Source organism: Rhinatrema bivittatum, chromosome 3 (assembly GCF_901001135.1).
Source record: "Rhinatrema bivittatum chromosome 3, aRhiBiv1.1, whole genome shotgun sequence".
Taxonomy (NCBI): Eukaryota; Metazoa; Chordata; class Amphibia; order Gymnophiona; family Rhinatrematidae; genus Rhinatrema; species Rhinatrema bivittatum.
The window spans coordinates 579,799,275-579,821,614 of NC_042617.1; the positions used below are offsets into that span (position 1 = coordinate 579,799,275).

General features: G+C 41.7%; 1 protein-coding gene across 1 annotated transcript in view; it reads right to left on the minus strand.

Moving 5' to 3' along the window:
• Window positions 1-22,340, minus strand: part of HBS1L (HBS1 like translational GTPase) — a 300,920-nt gene that overhangs the window by 172,586 nt on the left and 105,994 nt on the right. The window lies entirely within an intron of this gene.

A 22,340-nucleotide genomic window follows, 5' to 3' on the forward strand; every position in this document is an offset into this window, starting at 1 on the left:
ACCATAAGGTATAGCATAATACATTTTCTATCAAGAAATCATAAAGAAAAAAAAAAAAGAAATATCATACATTTCCATGCCATTACCTTATTTCTTACTATGAAATCTGAGAGATTCATTTAGGAAATTAATAGAGCAGATCTTTTCAATTTTATGTAAACAAGTATAGAAAGTAGTGAAGGTATCATTTATACTCCTGAATCTACTTACAGAAAGAACTAAATGGATTCCTCTCTAGAGGACAAAAATTTCTCTAGTTGATCAGGCTCCAGGAATACATACCGTATATTATCTATTGTCAAAATACATTTACAAGGGAATTTAACTAAAATTTGTGCCCCCAATGCACGTGCTCTAGGGCACAAATTTAAAAATTTTTTCCTACGAGTTTGTGTAACTCTTACCACATCTGGGTAGACCCAGATTCTTTCCCCCAGATATAATTTATTCCTTGCTTTAAGAAATTTCTTAGGACGGTATCTCTCTCCGTGGGTATTGCGAATGTAACCAGTAATATACCCCTCCTCTCTATCTGATCTTCCTGAGAGGTCTCCAAAAAGCCAGATAAATCTTCCAAGGGGGACAATGAAGGCTGATTTTCCTTAGGGGTACTTCTCACTCCTTCTCCACTTTTCAAAATTTCAGGTAAAAAGTATACTTTTATTACATTTGGCATATTTGTGGAGGAGTAGGATAATACCTCTTTAAAGTATTTGTTTAATTGCTCAGTGGGAGAGATAAGTTTACATTTTGGGAAATTTATCATCCTCAGATTATTATATCTGAGTTTGTTCTCTAAAATCTCTATTCTTTTATCGTTTCTAGTCTCCCCTTGAATTAAAGTCAGTTGAGTCTCTTTAATTTGTTCTATTTGATTATCTAACTTTTGTATTTTGACAGAGTTGGATAATATTACTGGATTCACCGTTAAAGACTGTTCCTGAAAAGCTTGAAAAGCTTGAGTCAGAGATACCATAGTTTTCTCAAACACAGAAATAGCATTCCATAGTGTATCTAAAGTGACAACCTCTGGTTTTATTAACAATGATACCTCAGGTATGACTACTGGAGATCTCTGAGAAAAAGTAAATAAATTGTCCATTCCTGTTAGTATCTCCCCTTCATTGGGTAATGGAGTTACCACTCCAGTCCCATAAATCGTCCCGATATTAATCTCCCTCAGGGCAGATAAAATATTCTCACCCTGAAGGTGTCCAGTTTTAACAGCGGCTGAAGCTCCCTCGACCGCTTCCCCACTTTGTGACATCTTTGGTCCCAAGGGGCTAGCAGTATCAGTCATTGTATCATGGAAGGGGTAAGAAGGGGTCACAGGAGCACCAGGGCTCAGAGATGTTTCGTCAAGGGGTAAAGGATTCTGTTCCTGATCCTGTAACCCAACTGACTCTCCTGGTGTTGCCCCCACTGCAGGGTAGAATTCTTTGATCTTTGTTTGAGTTGGGGAGGCCTGGCGAGGGGTCGAGGTACCCTCCCTCACCCTCCCCTTTCGTTTTGTATGCGGCATTTGTTGGCAGGAAAAACAAAAGTCAAACAAAGAGTCTAAGTTCTACTTACTGACTGCTTTCTTCTTTGGAATCTCTCAGTGGAGGGGCTGCTTGGATCCGAGGGCAAATAAAAACTTTAAAGGTAATTTTATGAAGACTTCCCCAAGGCAATTCAAAGCCGCGCGCGCCCCTTTGGCGCGCGCGGCTTAGGCAGCGCGCCGGCGTCGACTGCGCGCCGCTGCAGCCCCGATTTTGTAGGCTGGGTCTCGGTGGGGGCGGAAGTGACGTCACGCCCCTCTCCACTCCGGGACTCCCGAGTCAGTTGTAAGGACTCTTTAGGCGGTGGGAAAAGGCTCCTCGGCTGGACAAACCTTGCCTCCTCTTTCTCTCAGGTCAGCCCCCGTCTATCGCCGCTGCAGCCCCGATTTTGTAGGCTGGGTCTCGGTGGGGGCGGAAGTGACGTCACGCCCCTCTCCACTCCAGGACTCCCGAGTCAGTTGTAAGGACTCTTTAGGCGGTGGGAAAAGGCTCCTCGGCTGGACAAACCTTGCCTCCTCTTTCTCTCAGGTCAGCCCCCCACTTGAAAGGTTTTAATGATCCAAAGACAACGACAAACCTTTTCCGTCGGAAAAAAATCAGCAGAACTAGGGATCACGATTTGAAGCTCCATGGAGGAAGACTCAGAACCAATGTCAGGAAGTATAAATTCACGGAGAGGGTGGTGGATGCCTGGAATGACCTTCCGGAGGAAGTGGTGAAGACCAAAACTGTAAAGGACTTCAAAGGGGTGTGGGATAAACACTGTGGATCCTTAAAGTCTAGAGGATGTGAATGAAGAGTGGGTGGCTCGCGGGAGCGATGGCTACTACCTGGTGATAATACCCTTATTCAATAAACATACACATGGTTAATATGACTCCAACATTGCTCTAAGCTTCAGCGGCAATGAGGAAATGTGGAAATAAGGATTTGCATTTACAAAAAAGCAGGGAGTAGCTTGCTTGTTACGGTGGTTACTACCCCAAACCAAATAAGCTTGATACTTCACTTTCAATGCATATCCAGCATAGCTCTCTGCTTCAATGGCAGGGGAGCAAGACTGATACTTCACTTTCAATGCATAGCCAGCATGGCTCTCTGCTTCAACAGCAGGGGGGGGGGGGGGGGAGAATGAAGAAACGTGGATCTATATTCAGGCAACAACCAACAAGGATTGAATTACATAGTCTGGATAAACAGATAAGCATGGGTGTAGCTTGCTTATTGCGGTGGTTAATACCCCTAACTAATTAAGCTATTTCACTTAAATGCAGTTCCAACAATGCTCTCTACATTAATGGCAGGGATAGAAGGGAAATAGATTAAAAAAGTTACTAAGAGCCAAGAGTAACAGATAAGTATGAGAGAGAAAAAAAAGTGCAAAAGCTTGCTGGGCAGACTGGATGGGCCGTTTTGTCTTCTTCTGCCGTCATTTTTATGTTTCTATGTTACCCTTTGAGATCTCAAGTTCCCCGTAAATGTCCTGAACATTTCATGAAGCTAGGACACCAAACACTGACATTATTAGGGAGAGACAGGCACACAAAGCCATCTAATAAGCCTTCATTCCTTTTAGAAAATAAGCTAAAAAATTTGGAACTATGTGATCTTGAAAGCTTAGGCTCTGTGGAAACCCACAGCTTTTATGGTTCAAATAGCAAGGTGGAATCAGTTCTATTAAAATTACAATTTTACTTCACTCCACAGCAGAGGTGTTGCTAGGTTCTTAGACTCAGTCCCAAACTGTCCCTCTCTGTGAGATTTTGATAATTAAATTCAACAATCACAATCAGCTCCACCCCCAGGACACGTGCGACTGAGATCCTGCTGGCTTTATGGGCGCCAACCACACAAGAAGAGTTGAGGGGATGCACTGTACTGGCTGATTCTTACATGATCAGTATTTTGCCTCTCACCAGTTCTGATACACTTGGTGAGGTATTCCTCATTTTCACAAAATTATTTAGCCCTCTACCACCTCTCTCCATATAATAAAAAAATAATTTTATACAGAATATACAACACTGAAAATTACATTCCAATCATGGGATTCTAGGCAAATTCTGAAACCTTTAACTTGGATCAGCATACAAATTATTTGAAAATATTATACATGAGCTTTTGAAACTACAGAAGTCCCTTCTTCAGATGCCATTTCAGAGACATTATTCACTTCTGAAGAAGGGACCTTATATGGTCTTGATAGCTCATGGCAACATTTTTGGATTTTTTATTTTTATTTAGATTTATATTCCACTTTTTACAGCGCTTCAAAGTGGATTACATTCAGGTACTGTAGATATTTCCCTATCCCCAGACGGCTTACAATCTAACAGGCCGATACAGTGGAGCGCACTGTTAACCGGCATTTGGACGCGCGTTTTCGATGCGCTAGCTTTACCCCTTTATTCAGTAAGGGGTAACAGCGCGTCGAAAACGCGCATCCAACCCCCCCAAGACTAATAGCGCCCGCAACATGCAAATGTATGTTGATGGCCCTATTAAGTCATTCCCGTGCGATACAAGTAAAATGTGCAGCCAAGTTGCACATTTTACTTTAAGAAATTAGCGCCTACCCAAAGGTAGGCGTTAATTTCTGCTGGCGCAGGGGAAGTGCACAGAAAAGCAGTTTTTAAGTTGGAGGCCCCAAAAGTTAAAAATTAAAAAAAAAAATTTTAAATGGGCCCGCGGCTTGAAAACCGGACGCTCAATTTTTCTGGCATCCGGTTTCCGAACCCGTGGCTGTCAGCGGGTTTGAGAACAGACGCCGGCAAAATTGAGAGTCGGCTGTCAAACTCGCTGACAGCTGCTGCTCCTGTCCAAAAAGAGGCGCTAGGGATGCGCTAGTGTCCCTAGCGCCTCTTTTTACCACGGACCCTAATTTAAATAAATTAACTTACTGAATCGCGCGCACAGGAGAGTGGCCTGCGCGCTCGCCCGCTCTCCCGCGATTTTTACTATATCGGCCCGTAAGTTTGTACCTGAGGCAATGGAGGGTAAAGTGACTTGCCCAAGATCACAAGGAGCAAACCATCAGAGCCAGCAGAGAATCTAGTTTGCTGGAGGAGCTGTACAACAACTAGATCACTGCATTACATATTCCAATCACTACATTGAAAATAAAATGCTTTCTTCTGCCTTGGTTATCTAGGTGAGGTTTCTTTTGCATTGGTCTTGCCTGCATCTGTTTTCTAGCTCCTTTTCCAGGGTCTCCTTTCCATTTTACTTTTTCTCTCTCTCTCACTTGTCTTCATCATTTCCTCCCCTCCCCTTCTGTCTTTCCCTTTCATCTAATTTTCCTTTATTCCTCCGTTCTCTACCTCTAAATCTCTCCCTTACACCATTCTTTCTATCCTCTCACACCTGGATCTCATCCCTATCCATTTCTCTCACCCGCTAGTTTTTCCTGCTTCAATAATTCACTCCCCCTTAACTCCCCCCTCCATTGCTCTTCTCACCCTTTTGTTTCCCACTCACTGGATTGCTCCTCCCATCAATTTTCTGGCCCTTCTCCTCCAACATCCACCTCACACTACTTTACATCATCCTCACATTTACTTTCTCAGTCCCTCTCAGCCATTTCATTTTATTCACCTCCTCACATTCTCCCATCCCCTCCAGTTTGTCTCTCACACCCCATCATCCCCACTGACTCTTACCTCCAATTATCTCCATCACCTGCTCTCTGATTCACTCTCACTTCCAGTCAGCCTCTTGCATAGTCTTCCCTTCTGCAGTATCATGCATGCTTTCTCATCACCCCTTATGGATCTCACCCCCCCCCCCCCCCCTTTCTCTCTCTTATAATCTTCCTCTTGCCAATCTATTGATCTGAATCTTTCCCCCATTACCACCACCTCTTGTTATCTCAGACACACCTACCATCACCACCTCTAGCTTTCTTCACACTGACTCTATATTTCCACTGCTACTTTAAACATTTCCTATTAACAACTTTATCATTTATACTGGCAGCCGCAATACTCAAACACTGAATCAGGCATCTCTGGTGCTTATAAAAACACTTAAATGAGTGACATCTGTCCCAAACATGCTTAAATTCTGTCACAGTATTGGTTTCCACCAGCTTTGCTGGTAGGTTATTTCAGGCATCTACCACCCTTCTCAGAAAAAAAAAAGTATTTCCTCATATTTCCCCCAAGCTCCCATCCCTCCAACTTCATAATATGACTCAGTTACCTTAATGTCTTTTTCTACGGAAAATTGCACTTTCCTCTACTTTACTGAAGTGCACTAAATATCTGCAGGTCTCTCTCAGTTCCTCCTCTCCTTTCCCTTCTTTCTTCCAGAGTGTCTTTTCATTTTGAGTGTCTTAAACCTCTCATTGTAAGGTTTGTTTTGCAAGCTCTGTATCAATTTGGTAGCTCTTTCCTGAACTACTTTCTATTCTATCAATGTCTTTATGACGACATAGCTACCAAAACTGAACAAAGCAGAGTCTCACTAGTGAGCAGTATTCTCTCCTTTTTCTTGCTGCGACCTCTATTTATGTACCAAGCATACTATTATAGCTTTCCCATCTCCTTTATTATTTTTAATCATTTATATACCATCTTCCAATCCTTTGGAATTGTCCAAAACGGTGAACAAGAACATACAGAACAAACAATACAACCCCAATAAAAGTAATACTAATGTAAATAAAAACTGGCCATTTAAACATAGTTGAAGTGAAGAAAGTTCAGGAATAGTAGCAGTATTTATTTATTTTTTTACACAGACCCTCAGACCTTAAGAGGAAATATATCCTAAGCTGTTGTATGAAAGATCCTAGCAGTCAGCCAATTCTATAAGATACATCAGAAATAGTGAACTACATAGTAATCGCAGTTTGCCTACTGCTCATCAATTTTTAAGAAAATGAAAGGTTTTAAGTGGCTTTCTAAAGTTCCCTAGTGAGACTTCCGATCTGAAAACCACCGGAAGACGGTTCCAGAGTTTAGGTTCTGCTACAGTGAACATTTTATCTTGCAGACCTATTCTACCCATCTGTTCGAACGGTGGAATATGTAACAGTGTTGCTTGACTAGAGGAAGAGTCAACATCCAGGGTGTACCATTCTGACTTCTGTCTCAAATACAACTTTATCTGCGATGATTTTATCCAGCTTCTTTCCTATTTAATAATTCTTGTCTTAACTGATCAGTGGCTAATGTATTTTTGTGCCCCAGCAGCACAGCTTCCAATCCCTTGATCATTTTTCTAGTTTTTACACACCCTCTTTCATTTTTTTTCCACTCCTCTTGGTTTTATCTACCCCTGCCCAAGATTTCTGTATTGTTTACAAACAAGGATAGTTTTCCCTCAAGACTCATGCAATGCTGCTAGCAAAAATATTGAAAAAAACTGGCCCTAGCTCCTGCCCTCTTCACCTTCATCAGAATGGACTCCGCCAAGCATTCTGAGTTTTGGCGCTGAACCAGTTCCTCACCCAGTAAATACCTTTCTATTCTACTCCCATACTATCCAGTTTGCTAACCAGTCTTCTATGCAGCAGTGTCAAAAGCCTTACTTAAGTGCAGATAAGCAACACTCATTGTACCTTCCTGCTACACCACTTTGGTCACCTCATTAAAGAATTATAAACAACTGTTGGTATACAGCACTCACCACAAAAGCAGAAGAGGTTTACTGCACATGAAACCTTATGTACATGCCATTCCTAACAAACAGAAAATCTATCATTATACTGATCTTCAGTTCAAGCTAGTGGCAATACCCTCTATGACCAGAACATCTGAACCATTATCAGAACCTTGGTTTCTTCATCATATAATCGCAAAAGCAATATAATGCAAGAGGTTCCGCAACTACTGGAGCCCAGAATGCACACATGTGGATCAAAACAAACAAAACAACCATCAGGATCTCTTTTGATATTGAATACAACAATTGGAGACTATGTGACCTGATGAGCAAGTGAGACGTGTGACCAACTCGTTCCCGCTGCTCCCTCCAAAGGTGATCCTTTTGCTAGCTTTTTTATCGGCCCGGGCTGCTACCCAGCTTACCAATGGCTTCCCAGATGTCTACAGAAGACTCTCTATTCCGGAGAGGTGGGGAAATGGCCTGAAAACCGCAGCAGGAGAAAAAAGCGCTGGGTAAACTAACCGAAAACAAAATGGCTGACGAGCCTCCAAGTCTGCGGTCAGCTTTTAACAATGGCACACTGGTGGAGGAGGTGACTCGGGCAGTGGTACAGGCCCTGGATGGCCGATTACTTGAGTTATCCTAGCAAACAGCGTCCGGCAATGAGACCTTAAATGTGATCAAACAGCAGGTGGAGGACACCCAAACAAGAGTGGCTGCGGTTGAATCGGAGGCGCAAGCTTTGCAGCTGAAACCGGGGACCCTGGAAAAGCAATTAGTGGACTTAAAATCCAAAGTAGATGACCTAGAAAACAGGTGCTGAAGGAACAATCTCTGGTTTGTGGGATTCCTTGAATCCCTCTCAGACCGTGAAGTACATACTATATAGTAGGGCTGGCTGTTAGTGGAGTTGGGCCTGAAACATCTGCAGGGGCGCTGTCATGTGGAATGCGCCCATCGCCTGGGGCCCTATGCAGTGGGATCTACAAGGCCATGTGTTGTGATCGCTACATTTTTAAATTTTGTACACAAGCTAACTATCTTCCAAGCATACGAGAAAAAAAACTGTTGCTTCTTGAGGGCAGCAAGATCTTGATCTTTCAAGACTATTCCACTGTGATTTCACAGAAATGAAGAGAATTTTCACCAATTTGTGTGGACCTTTATAATCATCAGCTCAAATTCAATTTACAATATCCAGCAAGACCGCGGGTGGCACATAACGGCACCTGGAAGGTGTTTGAGTCGGTGGCCAATACAGTGACTTTCTTGGCTTCATTGACTATGAAGTGACATTCTTTCCTTGCAAAGTGTTTTGCTGGGTTCACTAGTTTTGCATAGTCCTGGGACACCAAAGTTTTGGCTTCTGATTTGTCTGTCTACTCCTGGACCTGTTCTTTGTATTTTGGTTGCCCTTTCTGGCATTTTCTCTCTCCTATGTTATTGTTACAGTGTGCTAGATAACAGGCACCTTAGTATGGAATTTGGACTTTTCTAATATGAATAGAGTTTTGTGGTTTGGGGGAGCACCGGAACGGATCTCCAATGTGGTTTCTGATCCTTCTTGTTTTCTCGGAGATTTCCTTCAGTAGGAGGGAAAAAAAGGCGATCTCATAAGCCTTCTTCCCTTCAGAAGGTAGGATAAAAGTGATGGAAACACTGTCAGCATTGGTTATGGCTGCTTGCACAGTCACAGTTATCGACTGCTCATCCAGGGGTCAATGCAATAAGATGCGCACTCAAACCAGGTGCTCGCACTGAGCACCCATTGTCCTAACGCGCGCACAGCCACATCCCGTGCACTCAATGCAGTATTTAAATAGGAGGAAAATGAGGGCAGCGTAAAAAAAAGGTTGTGCTAAAGCAGAATTGTACATCTCTGGCGCTTAAAGGTTTATTTGCTTCGGGCACCCACAACTGCAGTGGGCACTCAATACGAGAATCATTTTGATCACACTTCTGTTTATTTTGCTGAGGTGATTTCAGTGCTGAAGTTTATTAAATCAGGCGCCTGTTGCTACTGGAATCTACATTGTACAGTCATAAGAAAAGTGCGCTTCTTTTTGATCAAACGAATATACATATATTTTTCTCCAACGCAAGCAGTAAATTTAAGAGTCAGGATGATATTAAGGAGGAGGACACATTTATTGCACAACAGAGGACCATAGTTTTTTTTAATGTTTCTCATAAACCCTTGACTGCAAGTTAAAGTAACTTCATCTCCAACGCTGGAGTTAAATTCCCCGCGATAAAAAAAATGTGCAGAAGCCCAGCCTTTGGGTATGCTTTCCTTGCATAGGAGGGTAATAGTTGATGTCTTCATCTACATGTGTTTGGCACTATCAGGTATTCATTTGTTAGGGCAGCCGTTTTGGGTGCATTAATCTCTTTACTGCATCGGATGCTATTCTTATGCGCCCTAAATGCACGCCTAACCGCAAGTAAACCCATGCGCTAGGTTGGGTGTACCTTACTACATCAGCTTCTCAGTGTATATAGCTCTCTTCTTAGTGCATAATATCTGCAAGTCCAGCATCTGAAGCACAATAAAAATAAATAAATAATAAGGTGAACTGGAAATGACTTCCTCATTGAGTTTACAACCAAGTCAATTATGAACATGACAAAGTTATATTCTATCTGAATTTTTGTGATACAAGTCATTACATGAGTAGGTGAGAAAAAGGAGTCAGCAATATGAGGGGCAGCCAATCATTACATCTAACGAATTGGTATTTTTGTCTAAGGTAACGTTTCATGCAAACAAACAGGATTTGCTTTTTGCCCAGTATGACTGTCTACTAACTGAAAATATTACTTGTAAATTAACCTGCTACATCCTATCACCTCAACACCATATTCATATTTCCAGAAACAAACCAAACAGCAGTTTCAGTTTCTCTGTTTTAGTTCCAATAGGTTGCCAGAAGAGGGCGGTACCAGTCTTTCCACAAGTAACTTGCATGCAAAACCAAAGTGATAGGTTTAGTCTGTATTATGTTTAAATTTCCTGCACATAAACAGATTTACAGTGCAAGCCCTAAACAGCCACGATAAAACTACTATAGCATTAGACAAGAAATAAATACATTTATATATACAAATACAAACAGTGGTACAGCTGCAATGAGAATCTCAGGTCCTAATCACAGGACAGTAACTTTTAAGCAGCCGTTTCCTGCATATATGCGCATGTGTTGTAAAATCAGCAGTATCTGCGTACATGTGCGCACAATTTTATATGGACAGGTGCATTGGCGCGCCAATGCCGCATCTACCACGTAAGTGGAGGGATTTTGCTAGGCATGCACAGTGACACAAATCCCCGTTTCCCCAGTTCATTCCCAGTTCGCCCCGGGTAAAGGTTAGGACTTCCTAACCTCCCAGCTAGATAGCCTCCCTTTTACCCTATTAGCCCCAACCTTTCAAACCCCGATTTTTTCTATTTGAAAACTAACATGCCATCCAGAGTAGAAGTAAAGTTATGCGCTAGGGGACTCCGGCGCACACTTGTACACGGAGACTTTATGCTCTAGACCCGGACCGTTCAAGTCCTGCCCAGACCCCAGCCCTTTTTTACCTTTTTGATCTGTGCACGTATCGGGAGATGCGCGCACGCTTGGGCGCTTCTTAAAATCCGTGCAGCACTCGCCGGCCTGAGATGCGCGTATGGCCTTTACATTTGACCTTAAACTCTGTTTAACAGCATTGCTTTAATTTGTCTCTGTTTTAACTGTAATTTTAGATAGGGGATCTTGTGGTTTTTCTTGTGGAAGGGCAGTGTTTTGGGTTGTAATTATTGCGTTTGGGTAATGAGCAAGTTAAAACTGAATAGCAACTTTTTTCAGTGTGCTGGGTAAAAGGGCCGTTATCCTAATTATTGTCACTCACATAATAGACCAATAAGAGAATTCTGTAAAATTTACAAAACCCTGCTGGGGAACTTTTACAGGACAGACCTTGGCAGATCACAGTTTGCCAGGGCCATGCCCATTATGTTAAATAATATAAAAAGTAAATCTAATCTGTTAAAGGAAAATTGGTTCTTACCTGCTAATTTTCGTTCCTGTAGTACCAAGGATCAGTCCAGTCTGCTGGGTTGTGTCTCCCTTCCAGCAGATGGAGTCAGAGAAAAGAAGCTGAAAGGCACCCCACCCCCCCCCCTTACACTGGTGTGCTACCTGCGATCCTTCAGTATAATCCATACCATAGCAGAATGAAGCATAGCATAACCTCAACATAAGAACCAATGGCTATATCAGTGAAAAACTGCATAACTTACTGTATAAGGGGTTGTGGACGCGTCAAAAATGCACATTCAACTGCGGATAAAACAGTTTGCTCAGTTGAGTGCACTTTATAGTATCGGCCTGTTAGTCTTTCCTGATTATTCTGTGGGAGTGCTGAGATCGCGAAAAACTATCACTATATTGTTCTCAGCTTCATCACTTCAGTTTCTTGCCAGCTTGAAAGTTTTTCACAACGGGGATAGATAGATTTACATGCACTGCTTCCACTGTAAGCAAATTTATTCCATGCATATTTATTGTGGATATCCTGAAAACCTGAGTGGCTAGGTGTGCAACAAGGGCTGGTTTGAGAAGAATAGACCTAAAAGGGATTAACATAAGAAGGCTAATGTCTGCTAAATACACTTTATTATATCAATCTCGAATACGAAAAAAAGGTGGAGGAGTTACTATTGTTCACAGCGCAACTGTCTCACTAATTTAGGCTTTTCTTTCATGTACAAAGGAGATGGAATATCTTTTAGCTGATAGAAGCTGTTGTGGTTTATTGCTGATTTACAGTGCCCTAATAGTTTTGGTAAGTCATTAACAAACTTATTGGATATAATTGCAGATGTTTCCCTCATATGTCTTAATTTTCTGATTTTCAGCAATTTTAATATTTGATACTTCACTTTCAATGCATATCCAGCATAGCTCTCTGCTTCAACGGCAGGGGAGAAAGTCTGATACTTCACGCATATCCAGCATAGCTCTCTGCTTCAACGGCAGGGGAGAAAGTCTGATACTTCACGCATATCCAGCATAGCTCTCTGCTTCAACGGCAGGGGAGAAAGTCTGATACTTCACGCATATCCAGCATAGCTCTCTGCTTCAATGGCAGGGAAGAAGTCTGATACTCCATGCATATCCAGCATAACACTCTGCTTCAACGGCAGGGGGAATGAAGAAAAGTGGATCTATATACAGACAACCACCAACATGGACTGAATTACATAGTCTGGCTAAACAAATAAGCATGGATGTAGCTTGCTTATTGCGTCGGTTACTACGCCTAACTAATTAAGCTAGATATTTCACTTAGATGCAGCTCCATCACTGCTCTCTACATTAATGGTGGGGGTGGAAGGGAAATAGAACCAAAAGGTTACTAAGAGCCATGAGTAACAGATAAGTATGAGAGGAAAAAAAGTGCAAAACTTGCTGGGCAGACTGGATGGGCCGTTTGGTCTTCTTCTGCGGTCATTTCTATATATCCTGTTTCCAACAGTGATCAATCCAGGTCACAAGTACTTGGCAGGATTCCAAGGGGAAGATTCCAAACTGCTTATCTCAAGAATAATCAGTGGATTTCTGTAACTCTACCTTATTAAAATTTGCAAATACGATTGCAGAGGCAACCTCTGCTTTAGGTTTTACCCCAGAAAGTTAGTTGTTTCACCCATGAGGTCACATGTATGATGCAATTTTTCTTGCAGATAGCGAGGAGAAATGATGGCTGAGTGGCTCAATCTCTATCCAGTTTCATGGATTAATCAGTACCTGGTTAAATTTAAGCTGCAGTTAACTGGTAGTGGGCCAGGAATACAACACCCAATTACAAAGTTTCATCCACAGAAATATTTCAACTCCAAATATTTTGTTATCATCTTTAAGATATATAAGATCAGACCTTAGACAAATCAGTTGGGGAACTGGTAAGTTCAAAACTTGAAACACAATGTCCCCAGTTATAACCTGGCCCATTCCAATTTTCTGTAGATTGCCCCGTTTTACCAGAAAATTATGGAAAATGAAAAAAACAAATAGGAGGCTTGAAACAGCCTGGTGGAAATCCCCAAAATCACATACAGCAAGATGGATAACAGTACAGCATAAGAATTTAATTAGGTTGAATGAAAAGGTACTTTAATTGATAACATTATGACTTCTGTTAACAGAACTAAAGAAACTTACTATTAGGCCGATGCAGTAAAGTGCGTGAGAGAGTAGGCGCTCCGAGGCAAATGCCCGCTTTCCCAGGCCACTCGATTCACTATGTAAATGAGGGCCTGCGCTAAAAAGGAGGAGCTAGGGACACTAGCGCGTCCCTAGCACCTCCTTATTGGCAGAAGCGGCGGCTGTCAGCAGGTTTGACAGCCGACGCTTAATTTTACCAGTGTCAGTTGTCAAATCCGCTGACAGCCACGGGTTCAGAAAATGAACGCCGGCAAAATTGAGCGCCCGTTTTCCAACCGACGGGCAGATTTTTTTTTTTTTTTTTTTAAAGATTTTTTATTATTTTTTTTATTTTTGGGGCCTCCGACTTAATATCGCTATGATATTAAGTCGGAGGGTGTACAGAAAAGCAGTTTTTTCTGCTTTTCTGTACACTTTCACTCGGCTGGCACATTCAGGAGTATAGGTCTGTTATTTGGGACTAGTTCTGTTTGTTTACTCACAAAGATGAGCAAAATCTTTTAGTCATCATGTGGCCCATGACCTATTTTAAATCCATGCCCCTCTTCTCCACTTAAGTTAAAATATAGAAGGTTTAAGCATACAACTACTACAGTTAATACACACGCCCTTGATTAAGGCTTGTTCAAGTTCTTAAATCAGTTACTATACCTGAAAAAAATCAGATAGGGATGTAGCAGATTGCAATAATCATAGGCCTCTTGCTAACTTACTATTTTGGGGCGTATTAATTGAGAAGGTAGTGGTTAATCAGTTGCTTGACGTTTTGAAGGATAACAACGGTCTAGAGTCTGTCAGAGTTTAGCCAGGGCTGGCCCTGTCTGAAAAGCTCTGTCTTAGTAGAGATAAGGATCATAATAGTCTGTTTGTCCTTTTACACCTTAAATCAGCTTCTGATACAATTGATCATACCATCCTATTGTCAAGGTTGTGATCCCTGGATATAGGTGGGAAAGCTTTTGGCTTACACCCTTTTTGTCAGAACAGGCAGTTTGTGTCTCTGGATGTCTTTTGCTCTCAACTGTCAATGACATCTGGGATTCCTCCAGGTTGCATTATCTTATCACTTCTTTTCAATCTGTAAATACAGCTACAGCCAGGTAGACAAACTCCTGTTCATACCCAGATCAGTCCAGACTCTTGAGTTTTGCATCTCTGCCAGCAGATGGAGACAGAGAAAGTTTTACTGACACTGCTACATAACCTGGTATGCTACCGCCAGTCCCTCAGTATTTCTCTGTGTCCAGCAGATGGTATAAAACCTGCAGTCTGGAGTAGTTAAAAAAAAAAAAAAAAAAAAAGTAATCAGAAGGCGAGAAGACTTCTGCATCCTCCCAAAGGGGTATAAAGTTCTGGAGGGGCCATCTCCCCTGGTTTGAGGAGGACGAGGAGGGGCTGGTGATCCTTTTTCATAGCTAAATCCTAAAGTCTGTGGGGTGGACATCTGGTGATCCAGATCCCTTATCCCCAAAGCAGCCTTGGGACCTGCTGGCAGCTCAGCACTATCAGCACGGAGGAGCAAGAAAATATCCTTTTTTTCTTGCCTATGGCTGAGACTAAGTCACTCAAGTTTGTGTAAAATTTGTTAGGGAAAAAAACAAGCAATACCTCGCAGTTTCTGCTAGCAGCGGCTAGGCTCGGGTTACTTTTGGCAGCAGCCATGCTCTGGGCGATCGAGGGTGTAGGTTGGTGCAGGACTGTTCTCCGGCTTCCCTCGGGGGGAGTGCAGCAGTGTAGCTGCGCACTCCCCCCGAGGGAAGCCGGAGATGGCGCGCAGAAAGGCTTCCTGCGCTTATGGGAGATCCCGTTCGTGCCTTAATAGAGCAGGCCTGTGTTCTGGCTGTGTATCAACTGGAGAAGGCACATAGCGGGGGTGGGGGGCCTGCTTACTCAGCTGCTGCTTCTAAGTCAGCAAGGGTTTCACAGGTGTCCGAGCTTGCCGCAGAGGTTTCCCCTGGGAACATGGGAACGGCGGCCATATTAGATTCTTGGGCAAGGCCACCAGCATTGACGAGGGAGAATGGGGATCCCCACCACAGCTGTCTCCCGTTGTTGCTGACAACCAGGGAAGACCGGAGAGGCTCTAGTTTTGAAGATTTTCCCCTGGATAGGGGAGGCTTCCCTGCTAGCAGATGGAGACGAAATTATCAGGTAAGTAATTTCTCCATTTCCTAGCATGTAGCAGATGGACTCAGGACCAATGGTGAAGAAAAGTGGATCTATATACAGACAACAATCAACAAGGACTGAGTTACATAGTCTGGGTAAACAAATAAGCATGGGTGTAGCTTGCTTATTGCGGCTGTTACTACCCCTAACTAATCAAGCTTGATATTTCACTTAGATGCAGCTCCATCACTGCTCTCTACATTAATGGTGGGGGTGGAAGGGAAATAGAACCAAAAGGTTACTAAGAGCCAAAAGAAACAGAGATGTATGAGAGAAAAAAAGTGAAAGCTTGCTGGGCAGACTGGATGGGCCATTTGGTCTTCTTCTGCTGTCATTTCTATGTTTCTATGTATAAAAGCTACTCCCGAACCGGGTGGGAGGCTGCCCGTGACCCACTTAGTACTGCCCTTGCAAATGCCGTGACCTCCTGAGCCTGAACATCCAGACGGTAGAATCTGGAGAAGGTGTGGATAGAGGACCATGTCGCTGCCCTGCAGATCTCGGCAGGTGACAGCATTCTAGTTTCTGCCCAGGATACTGCCTGGGCTCTGGTAGAATGGGCCTTGACCTGGTCACTTATTAGATTGCCCCCATTTAGCCTCACAGATTCCACCATTATAGTCAAATCTAGTTGCCTATAAATTCTAATACTTCAAATTTATCTGGCACATTTCTTGCATTTGCAAATGTTTAGTATCTTATGCTGAACGTTATTGGATGATTATGTTCTTTCAATTTCTCTAGTTATATCAGTCTCAGTTTATATTTCTCTGAGCTCATATTTCTGAGGTTGTGCTACTGTTGGTTGCTCCTGTTAATCATTTAAACTTCATCTCCAGGATATTCCTTGCCTTTCTTCATTTTGTCCATTCCCGCTTGACCATGCCATAATCTTTAGTTATCAGCTCCTTTTGCACAGGAACATCTATCAAAAGTCTCCTTTCTACCCTCCACACATTTTAACCAGCTCTCTAGTCAACTTAACAGTTTGTCATTTCACATGGGTTCCCCTCCATTTCAAATACAGTTCATGAATCCAATATATACTGCATTTTCTCCAAATGGTTCCTCAAAGTCCTCATTCCTACACCATGCTTTTAAATTTTGCATTCCTGATGTAGCGCATGGCACATAAATATTTTAGAAAATACTACCTTGGAGGTCCTTGCCTTTAACCAGGCACTTAGTAAACTATAATTAGAGACGTCGTCATCTACTAACCTGCATCTTGACAACCAGGTTCTTTCCAAGTCCACCCAGTAATCTATTCATCCTTGATGTGTTTGAGAAACAACTTACTGATGAGTTCTTGCCACCTCCTGTCACAAATCACACTACTGCTATAGTTACAGTTATCCTCTACCAATATTAATCATCCCATGTGCTCCCTGACCTTTTGTGCGTTGCTGCTTGCAAATCACCAACAGGCTTAGGGCCAGCCATGAGAGGAGGGGGAAGGCAGAGTTTATGAGCCTGTGGACATTGCCATTGCTTCTCTTTCCACACCCATCAAGATAAAATGTTGTCTCTGTCATCAGCCTGCTTCCTTCCCATCAGTTGTCATCCACCTTTGAGCCAAGGCCAAACCAAATGTTGCCACCAACCCTAGCTAGGTGTTGTTTGGAAGAGGGCTGTCTGAAAGGAGATCAAATGCAGGAGGGGTTTGAGGGTTGGATCAGATGGAGAGGGATTGGCTATGGAGAGCAAGAGATGGGAATAACAGAAGATCAACTGTGGGATATAAAAGAGGACCTGGGGAGTGAACAGATCAGCTTGAGGGGGGGGGTGAGAGAAGGGTTGGAAGGGAGGCAAATGAGGCTGGGGATGAGATTGAGGAGGGGATGAGATTGAGGAGGGAATAGCGTGAGAGGGAGAGGATGATAGAGGATCAGTTGAGGGTTATAAGAAGGGCTTGGGCTGAGAGCATGAGCTGGGTGGATACAAAAAGGGCTGAAGGGGTAAGAGGGGGGGAATGCACAATAGGCTATCGGCTGGAGGGATAGAGATTGAAAGAGAAGGTTCTCTGTAGGGGGTGGAAGATGAGAGAGGAGATCAGCTGGATAGCAGGGAGTGGAGTGATTAAAGAGGGGCACCACACTCCTAATTTGTTTTGGTCATCCTTTGGGGTCATATGAATTTTAAATGCCAAAATGGGGTCACATTAGCTAAAAGTTTGGGATGCCCTCCTTTTAGATTGTTTATATTTGAGTCACAGGTCTCTATTTTGAAATTTCTGATTTAAAACTGTGATTTTGTTACATTATCTCTGCTCCTTCCTTTAACCTTTCCTCTAAAATATTATGCCTACAAAAAGAAGTTTAAACTAAATCTTCTTGAAAAACCTGGAAAATGTACTGCATAGCTCCTTCTAACAGGTCGACCACTTGGGAAATTAAAGGTATATGTTGTGGTAGAATTTGCTGTGTTTGCCACAAATAATGGTGCTGATTTTAAAGGCATTTGCCAAAGGCTTCAGTAGAGGTTGAAAAAAGTGACTAGAAGGGAATAATCCAAATAAATATTCAAGGATTCTTTATTACCTACTAAGTATGTGCATTAATTTTCAATCATTTCAGTAGTTTATGCAAGTAAAACGAGCACATAATATTACATTTTATGTGCAAAAAAACCCAGAATTTATACAAACTACAAAAAAAAAAAAAAACCAACAAACGAATGAACCAAACTTTTTGCACAGAAACGAATGAACAAACTGAAAATTGTGTTCACATCACTATTACCTACCTTTCAACCTTTCCTCGTCGTCTATTCCCTCATTTTTTTCAAAATACCTTTTCCCCATCTTTCATTCACTAAATCCTCAGTCTTAGTTCAACACTTAGCAATGTCAGATATTCTCCTATGTGACCATATTTGGCAGTATAAAATGAGACTAAATTATCTGCCTTTTCCAGTGCCCATAAACAAAACTGGATAAGCCTCAAAAACAGTTGTATTCAACTGGGTTAACAGATTAAATACAAACATAGAACACAGAATCCAATCTATTACTGTTTTCTTTGTCAACCCTACCAGCGTATCTATTTAACATTTATCTTGCACCCATTTATAAGATCTTAGCAAGTTTATGTGAAGGTTACAGAATTTTTGCTGATCACATCAGTTTTTTTGTCAAAGTACTCCCCTCATGGTCCAAAAGTCAACGTAATTGGAATCTGCCTGTCAGCCATTAAATAATGGCTCCATTACAACAAATTGGCCTTGAATATTTCCAAAACTGAATTGATAATTCACCGTTTATTTATTTATTTATTTTTTATTTAATTTCTTTTACTATACCGATGCTCAAGACCAGGTCTTATCGTACCGGTTTACAATGTAACTGAGGGGAAACCAATTAACATCTAGTTAGAAAGTAGTTACATTAAACAGGGAGCGTAAAACATGGGAGATGGAAGACAGGACACAATTTAAACTAAAACAACTGGAGAGTGATAAATATAATCAACAAAAAACTATATGTTAAAGATACGTAAACAGAGATTTATCCTAGGCGATTATTAACATGGTAAGTCCAGTGGGAGAAGGAGAGGGGTGAGGTGAGTGGGGGGGGGGGGGGGGAGGGATTAGGGAGGGGTGGAAGGGTGAGAGTCAGTGATGGTTGAAGGAGTTCCTTCAACGGTAGGCTTCTGCGAACAGCCAGGTTTTCAGTTTCTTTCTGAATGTTAGATGGCATTGTTCTTGGCGTAAGTCTTGGGGAAGTGAATTCCAATGTAGCGGACCTGCTGTTGAAAGTGCTCGCTTGTGAATAGAGTTGTGGACCGAGGATTTGTTGGGGGGGGCCTTGAGCGAACTTTTGTAGGCAGTTCTGATCGGCCTTGCGGAAGTATGTAATTCGAGTGGGAAGGTGAGTTGGAGTGTGGATTGCTGGTAGACGGATTTGTGGATGATGGTGAGGGCCTTGAAAAGTATTCTATATTGGATGGGCAGCCAGTGTAGGATTTTTAGGATTGGTGTGATATGGTCCTTGCGACGTGTGTTTGTAAGGATCCTGGCCGCTGCGTTTTGCAGCATCTGAAGAGGTTTGGTAGACGAAGCGGGGAGACCGAGTAGTAGAGCGTTACAATAGTCGATCTTTGAAAACAGTATGGCTTGAAGCACTGAACGGAAATCCTTGAAGTGTAAAAAAGGATTTGAAAAAAGGATCCATCCCTTGCTCATTAATTTTAGATGACCATAGGTTTTCACATTCTCACATGTCAAGAGCCTTTAGGTATGGCTAGACCCTAAACTATCATCACATTAGAATGGTCACAAAAATGTTTTTTCAAGCTCCAGGTCCTTTATGGCCTAAAGAATTTACTGGAAAACTAATTACTTTAAACTGGTGGTACAGGCATCCATGTTACCTACACTAGATATTTACGTAGGATTGCCAGACTTTTGAGACCAGTACAGCTTGTCTAATCAGTGGGAGAAAAATAATGTCCTGACCACATTACACCAATGTTATTCCAGCTTCATTGGCTGCCTGTCCAGGTTCAGGGACAGTTCAAAGTACTGCTTATAAACTCACAAACTGCTCAGTGCTAGCTCTTTTCCATGGATAAATGTTTTGCTACAGATTTACAAACCAACACGAACCCTTCAATCTCAGCAAAGAAGACTCCTTGAGGTAGCCTAAGTAAAAGCAGCATGTCTGTCAGGTGATAAGAGGCTGAGCCCTCCATCTGGAATACCTGAAGCTTTAAGATTTATGGAATGCACAAAAACCTTTAAAGCACTCCTGAAATCTTTTTTTGCCGAGACTAGCTTTTGCTTGATTTTGTGTGTTTAGAACACTTTCGAGCTTTCAGAAAATTTGATTATGATCTTGACGATGGTTGCTTTCGTCGTACATTGTAACTTGTCTTGTTTTTAAGCCTATCTTGAATCTTTTGTACTAATTATGTTATTATGTGTATCGCTTAGGGCCCAAGCACAAATAGTTAATACAGTTTAATAAATAAAAATACAAATCTTGCTTTGTCTGCTCTCAAATTATTTTGACATTACAACGGCTATTATGTTTTTAACTTGACAACGTATGACTTACCAACAAGGCACAGAACAGCACAGGCAATATGGAATCTGACAAGTGATATACCATACTGTACTAAAGCAGCAGTACTAGTCAGATTGCTCAAAAATAGCAGCTTGCTTCTATTTTGCCTCTAATGCATCCTTTTTAAGCCTTCTTTCCCTATTTACTTACTTATTGTTATGCTTTGTTGATATAAAAAATTTAACTATTTATTCCAGGCAGATGCTGTTTTAAAAACCTATTTCTTTTGAGCTCATTTTTCAGTTGTATGTGCTATTATGCCAAGTGAATTGTCCCAACAATTTTCTAGCACTGCTAATCGATGTGACACATTGCAATCGCATGACAGACAAAACAGATGGAGATAACCCAGCACGCTTTAGTATGTAAAATATCAGGTCACACAAAATATTTAAACAGCAAAATTTCTAGAGCCTTTCTACAGCACCTGGTGGCAAAACGTCATTATGTAGCTATGAATTGTATTTTGCCCCATGAAAAAATATTTCACTTTAAAATGTGGCACTTTAATTCATGAAGATAGTCCAAACAGATGTATGATCAAGTAGAGATTAATAAAACATCTTTTTAACCAAAACAGCTGTTTTGCCTCCAGCAGTTAACTCATTCAATACTGCACGAAACTCAAAACAGGGCTCATTTATCTTAGTAATACCTATATTCCCAATGACCGTCTCCTCATTCCTGTCATTCTTACTAACTGATTTATTGTTCCTTTCACATATTGGTCATCTTTAATTACTTTTTTTCAGCTATCTTCCTTTCTACTGTTAGACCTATTCTGAAGAAACCCCCTTGGCCAGCTATCGCTCTGCCTCATCACTTCCTTTTCTGCCTAAAGTCCTTGAGCGTGCCATGCACTAGCAACTCTCAGATTCTTTCACTTATACCCACGCTCTCGGTGCCTTCCAATCTGCTTTTTGCCCTCCTCACTCTTCTGTCTTTGTCTATTTTCTAAATGATTGAGATCCTGTGCAGCTGGCTCTTCCTCCATACTTGTTCTTGAAATCTCCAAAGCCTTTTACATAGTAACTCATTCTATCCTAAGAAAACTCTTGACCTTTTCTCTTCAGTGTTAATTCCTCATCTGATCCTCATCCTTAAAAGACTGCTGTTCCCAAGTTCCAATCCTTGGTCCATTATGCTTTTCTATTTACCTTCATAGCCTTGGCTTTCACCTCTTCCCATAATTGCTTGGATCATTGCTTCATAAATGGTGTGCAATCTGTGTATCTTTTCCTTCTACCTCCTCTCACTCAACTTCCTGCCTCTGTTCAATATTATTCTAAATGCACTCACTAAATGTATATACAATAAAGGTAATTTTTTCCCCCCAAATACTCCTACTTCTTGGATTTATATTCAATTGACTCTACTATCCTTTATTTTTGCTGACTCTACATGGAATATGGATATCACATTTAACTGTGTTATACTTCTATTACCAGACAGCTAAACTCTGTTCCTTACTAAACTACCAATTACACAACATACACAAAATTCACACCTAACTTTTAATGCTTCCAGTGCACTCCTGTAAATCCTTTGCATCTAATCTCAACTACTACAGCCGCTTAATGTTTGGCTTTTCTGATTCTTCCCTCATCCCATCTTCTTCAAAATTCTGTAGTTTGCCTTGTCTGCAACTTTCTCAATATTTTCATGTCACACCTCTGCTCTTGAATGTGCATTGGCTTCTGATTAAATTTCACAGTCAGTTTAAAACCCTTGTTTTTGCACCCA